We start from the raw sequence: 7,073 nt of genomic DNA, 5'->3' as shown, positions 1-7,073 counted from the left end.
CAAATTCTGCATCTCATGACAAGGAAGAGGTCCAAAGAGGGGAAGACCATATAAAAGAAACATCTCTAGAACCTTCCCAAAACCTACCCAAATACAAGCATATCTCACATACTCGAGCTAGAGAAATTCAGTGTTTTAAATGTCTTGGTAAGGGTCATTTAGCGTCGCATTGTCCCAATGAAAAAACTATGATCTTAAGGGACAAAGATGAATATAGTAGCCAAGAAGAAGAAACTAGTGAGAGTGAAGAAAATGAGAAAAGAAAGAAAGAAATAGAAAAGCCAAGTGAGGGGTTGTTTGAAAAAGAAGAAGATGAATCTAGAAAGAATGAGGAATATCTTATAACACCCTCTACAAGCATAATAAAAAAAGAATCCTTAAAGGGGGATTGCATAGGTAAATATGTAGTAGTTTATTTTGATGACTAGCTAAGACACCTTAGGGATGTTTTCTTAGTTCTTAGAGTTAATAGTTTGTTTGCTAATAGTGATAAATGTACTTTTTGTGTTGATAGTGTAGTGTTTTTGGGTTTTATAACTAACAAAAATGGGGTACATGTTGACCCCGAAAAAATCAAAGCCATCCAAGAACGGCCAACACAACAAAATGTAGGAGATGTTAGGAGCTTTCATGGTTTAGCAAGCTTTTATAGAAGATTTGTGCCTAACTTCTCAAGTCTAGCTTCACCACTCAATGAGTTAGTGAAGAAGGACACTCCATTTTGTTGGACCAAGAAGCAAGATCAACCCTTTAAGAGGCTAAAAGCTCAACTCACTAATGCACCCATTCTAGCTTTACCAAATTTTGCAAAAACTTTTGAGCTAGAGTGTGATGCATCGGGAGTGGGCATAGGTGCTGTATTGTTGCAAGGTGGAAATCCAATTGCTTATTGTAGTGAAAAACTTCATGGAGCCACCCTCAACTATCCCTACTATGACAAAGAGCTCTATGCACTTGTGAGGGCCTTAAAGACTTGGGAGCACTATCTAGTTTCTAAAGAATTTGCCATTCATAGTGATCACGAGTCTTTAAAATATTTGAAAGGTCAACATAAGTTGAACAAACGCCACGCAAAATGGATGGAATTCCTTGAACAATTTCCTTATGTCATCAAATAGAAGAAGGGTAGTACAAACATAGTGGTCGATGCTCTCCAAGAAGACATGTGCTCTTTTCAAAACTGAGAGCCCAAATTCTTGGATTTGACAACATAAGAGAACTTTGTTGAACCAAGTGGTGTTCAATGTTTTGAAGAATCCAATCCTTTGAAGGATGATGAAGCCTCTGCTTTGCTTGATGTTGCTGTGCTGTTTTTAGCTTTGTTCTGGGGTAGTTCAATGTTGTAATCAACACTTAGATTAAATCTCAAAGCAATTAGCATCTCAATTTTAACAAAGCAAAATGTTTTCTAAACTAAGTTGAAACAACCGATTGTTTTGTCGAAACAACCGATTGTTTACACTTAGATGTTTTGAGAAAGTTTGAAAACTGTTTTTGAATGGTGTATTTTGTTAAGTAACAAAACAACCGATTGATTCGAGGAAATAATCGATTGTTTGTTTTAAAACCATAACAGAAAAACTGTTTTCTTTGACTGAGCTTTAAATGCTTTAACTGAATACGCTCCAGTCATTAAATGCTTTGACCAATCTATTTTAAATGCAATTAAGAGTTTGTTAAGATTTGATAACAAACTATATTCTTAGATATATTCTGAAAAACTGTTTTGATGTATTAAGAATCTTGAAACATAGTTTTTGACAAGAAGAGTTTTTCAAAGAGTTCTGAGATTGCTTAAGAGTTGAGAGATTGATCAAGGTGCTGAATAGGATTCTGCTTGTATTGATTTCAGATATTCATCTGTAACAAGTGTAATCTTTGTAAACTGCTGAACAATTCGTGTGTGTGTTTTGCTGAGATTGGCTGTGTGTTCTTGAGGTGTTCAAGATCAGCAATCTTAGTGTTGGCCAAGGAGAGTGTGTTTCTTGAGGTGTTCAAGGTCATTCTCTTGGTAGTGGTGTAAGTGATCAAGTGGTGGTTGCTTAGTGGATATCCTCAGGGTTTCTGAGAAGACTGGATGTAGCTCTAGTTTGGAGTGAACCAGTATAAACAACTGTGTACAATCTCTCTATCCTTTACTCTTTAAATTCAGTTTGTTTGTTGTTTGCTGGTATAAACAACCGATAGTTTCGAAGAAACAACCGATTGTTTTTTCTAGTATTACAGTTTTGCTTGTTGTTTTGGCTAACTAAATTGCTGAATCAATTGGTTTCTGAAATAAGTTCATTCTAGCTTTGAAAAGTTTGCGAAAACCCCTTTAAACCATTCACCCACCCTCTAGTTTAATGCCATCTTTTCTAACAAACTTTACAAAGAAGATCATGATGTTGCATCCATCTTTGTTAAGTATGAACATAGAGCACAAGGAGGATTTTATGTGTCTGAAGGGTATCTTTTTAAAGAAGGAAAACTTTGTATACCTCAAGGAACACATAGAGAACTCCTTGTAAAGGAATCTCATGAAGGAGGTCTCATGGGCCAATTTGGAGTTGATAAAACTCTAGAGTTTTTAAAAGGAAAATTCTTTTGGCCACGCATGAGGAAAGATGTTCAAAGACATTACCATAGATGCATTTCTTGTTTAAAAACTATCTCTAAGGCAATGCCTCATGAACTCTATGCTCCTTCACCTTTTGCAAGGGAAGACATAAGCATAAATTTTATATAAGAACTTCCTAGGACAACAAAAGGTTTTGATTCCATTGTTATGGTAGTGGATAGGCTCTTCTTTAGAGAAGTAGTAAGACTTCATGGTTTATCTCCAAGCATAGTGTTAGATAGAGATCCAAAATTTGAAGACCATTTTTTGAGGATTCATTTGGAAAAACTTGGAACTAAGTTGAACTTTTCAATTTCTTATCATCCTCAAACGAATGGTCAAAATGAAGTTGAAAATATAGCTCTTTCTACTATGCCTAGAGTAATCATGAGAGACAATCACAACTCTAGGGATGAGTATGCATACAATAGGGTAGTTCACAAGACTACTAATATTTCTCCATTTGAAGTTGTATATGGGTTTGATCCTCTTACTCCTTTAGATTTGTTACCCCTTCCTAATCCACATACCTTTGTGTATAAGGAAGGAGCTACAAAAGCTGAATTTATTAAAAAAATGCATGAGGGGATTAAAGAACAAATACAACAAGAAATAGAGAAATATTATGAGAAGTTTCCAAAAACAAGAGGAATGTCAACTTAATAAAATTAACTTTTATAGAACTGCACAAACTAACTCATTTGCTTTGTTTGATGACTCCCATATATGGACATTTGATCCGGGAGGACGAGCATAATTGTCAAAGCAAGAATAAGGCAGATGTTCGAGATCGACCCTGTAGATCTGAGGATAGATCCTCTCAAGAAGGAGGAGATGACGAAAACCATCCAACCACAATACATCAACATAATAATGAAGACGAAAAAGCATTGGATTTAAGGACAAATCCTTTTCAAGAGGGAGGGGATGATGGAAGAGGCCAAAGCACAAGCCCACATGCAAGCCCACCAAAGGGTACATTTGGGCCAACCAGTAGAGTTATGGCCAAGAGGATCCAAGAAGACTGGAATGCTGCTAGTGATGGCAGAGAAACGTTCTTATACATGTTCAAATGCCATAAACTTTAGTGTAAAGTAGACTTTAATTTCTTGTCAAAATTAGCATAGGAACTTTACTTGTAATTTTTCTTAGAAATAATTTTGGCACCTAAAACACCAACCTAGGTAAACTTAGAGTTTCTAAAAACCTCTAAATTTCCCAAGGCTGATCTAGAAAGTCGATGGATAGGGTGAACATACAAACTAGACACACCTCTCCCCATGTGCTCATTTAGGCGCCACTTTTGGGAGGGAATTCATTTGAATTTCCCTCCACTTTCTTTTGAATTTCCAGTCCTCCAAACACTATAAATAAGAGGGCTTCTCTCATGTATTTGCAAGATTAATATAATAGTGAATTGCTTCCAAATTTGAGCCAATATCACTACTTGTCAACAACCTTCCAAGGTTAGACTATTGATCTTCAATTCTCATCCTACCAAAGAGAGATGGCTGTTAGAATATATGGCTTTAAACTAGAGGGGGGTGAATTGTTTAAAGAGTGATGGAGATCAAGCTCAAGTGGACATGGAGGCCAATCAACAAGATCAAGAAGAGGTAGAGGCGCAAATGGAGGACGCCCATGGAGGTCAAAGCCCACCTCAAAGGCTTACAAGAAGCATGTTCAAAGCTTTAGGAGCTAGGGGACAATTATTTTCTCTTTTTGTAATTTCTTTGGTTGAAGGTGCTTAGAGGGAAACATTAGAAACCTTTATTTTTATAGCATCTTTTAGGCTTTAGTTAGGAGCTTTAGGAGGGGGGGTGTGTTAGTAGATAGGTGTAGGAGTAGAATAGGAGGTGCCAAAGTGAAGGAAGAGGTCACACCTTCCTCATGCATTGTTTTTGGCGCCGATTCTAGAAGCTTTCTAGGAGGGAGTTTTTGAATTTGTGTAGCTTGCATTTCAGCACCTTAGGCTATAAATAGAGGTGCTCTCTTTGTATTTTTCAGATTGGAATTTAGAGTAAAGAAACTATACTCAAATTTTGAGTGAGCATTGGAGAGCTTTTGAGCCTTCTTCTCTAGTCTTATCTTGAAGGATCCATGGTGTCCTCAAGTGGCGGCAGCACACTCATCTAGGAGCAACCATCCTTCTAGTGGCGTGATCATCCAACCTTTCATCCATCTTCATGAGCATTCTTCTCTCCTTCCTTCCTCTTTTTTTCAATTGTTCATGTTTAGCTTGTTGTTCTTGAATTTCTGTTCGGCAGTTTTCAATTCTGTGGAGTTTTGGTTTGGTGCCTTTGTTTCTTTGGTGCTCATTGTTGTTCTTATTCATTTTCAGCCTTTATGTTCGGTTCATTTCAGTTTTTAGCTATTTCTATTCGGTGCATTTGCTTCTTCTTTCACTTTAATCGGTTCAATTTGACTATAATTGGAACTTCCATATGAGTTTGAATTTGGTGCTAGTTTTGGTGAGTTCTTGACTTAGAACATTGATCCAATTCTAAGAAAAAGTGTCTAACAATTGTTCAACTCAAGTTGATTCCTAAGAATGTCAAGAATCATTCTCTTCTATGCTATTGGAATCACATCATGTGGTATCAAGAGTTTAGGTGTGTTCTTGTTTAATTTTTGAGTTGTGTAGCACTTTAATTTCAAGAGCTCTTTCATTTTCTTGCAATTTAAGGTACTGTTTTAGGCTTATTTGAGTATTGCTTGCTGTTTTAATTTTTGTGCCTATCATATGTTTGAGTATTTTCCTTTTTGAATCCATACAAGTTTTGTCTTAGTCTTGTTTTTCCATAATTGTCATCACTTCTTGTAGTACTTTTATTGTTTTTGTTGTTTCTTGCTTTAGTGTCATATAATTTTCTGAATTGATATTGATCCTTTGTGCATTTTATGTTTTAGTTTGAGTTCATGCTTGTATTCTAGACCTATACAAGTTCCTATACATCATTTTCCATTATGTCTTTGCTAGTTCATCATTCTGTTTTTCATTCCTATTAGGATTTCTCTGTTTCTGAAAAAAGTGCATACTGTTTTTCCTTATTTCAATTGATTTACTCACTGGAAAATGCTGAAATTCTGGATTTGTGATATTCAAAGTGTTATAAAATATTAGAAAAAAGAATTACTCAAAAATTCAAAGTACACAAAAAATGATAAATAAAATAAAAAAAGTGTACAATTCTGCCGAAAAGAATACGGTAATCTGGCAGCGATTTTGAAAAATTTATCTCAATTAATTGGCTTACTGTTTTTATGTGATTCCAGTGCCATTATTGAGTTAACATCTTGAAGTTTCTGTGGTTTAAATTTCATAATCCAGTTCGCTCTATATCATTCCAGTTAAATCAGTGAATATCAAGCACAGTTTGCATAAAAAAAATAAAATTTCCAGTAGCTAATTTTTTTGTTTTCTTCATCTACTCTAGTGCTTTTCCTTAAGTATTCTTTTGTGTGCCTACTTTCTCATTGAGTTCTTTATTTTCTTGATTGTCTTTCATTCCTTACTCTTTGAGTTTGTCTTACATAAAGTATTCCTTTTGCAATTACCTTTCTTTGCTTATACCTTTTCTTGTTTGTCTTTATTGTTTCATTGGTTTTGTGGTGGTTGCCTTTGAGATTGGTGTGCTTGCTTTGACATCTTTCATTTGAGGATTCCAAGACCTCAAGATCAGATTGGTGCAAGAACATTAATTCTTTGAGAGTGACCTCTTTTTGTGCCTCAATTCACTGTAGCATTTTTTTTATTGAAACACTCACTGTTTTTGCTCATTTTATTTCTTAACTTGTTTGCTGATTTGTGTGTTTGCTGTTTTTAATTCCAAATGGCTGGATTTTCAAGTGATGCATCCTACAAGCAGAATTCTCCTTCCAAAGCTTCCATCCTTGGTGAATTACATGAAGCACAAAGAACCATTAGACGCTTGGAAGAGAAATTGCAAAAGATGGAGGTGCAACAAGCTAGACCATCTCCTTCAATCCATGATGAGCATCATAGACCTTCAACAAGAGCCTCTTCAAATGATTTTGGCCGTGAAGATGAACATAGGAGAAGAAGAACTCCACCCCAAGTCCATGGACAAAGACATCATCATCAAGGGGAAAGACATCATTACGGCAATGGCTTCTATCAAGATGCAAAGTCTAGGCTTCCTTCGGTCAAGCTTCCTTGTTTTAATGGCTCTAGTGATCCTAATGTATATTTAGATTGGGAGGCTAAGTGTGAACAAATATTTGAGATCCATGAGATCCAAGATGATCATAAGCTTAAGCTAGCCATCCTAGAGTTTAGTGATTATGCCATGAAATGGTGGCATGGAATTGTAAAGGACATTATCTATCACAAGGGTCCTCCCGTGGACTCTTGGAACTCTTTAAAGGATCATATGCGCGCTAGGTTTGTGCCCCCACATTTTAGGAAAGACCTCATGTTGAGACTCCAACGGTTTCAACAAGGCACGCTAAA

This window comes from Phaseolus vulgaris, chromosome 1 (assembly GCF_000499845.2).
Source record: "Phaseolus vulgaris cultivar G19833 chromosome 1, P. vulgaris v2.0, whole genome shotgun sequence".
Lineage (NCBI taxonomy): Eukaryota > Viridiplantae > Streptophyta > Magnoliopsida > Fabales > Fabaceae > Phaseolus > Phaseolus vulgaris.
Note: the sequence above shows the minus strand (reverse complement) of the source record.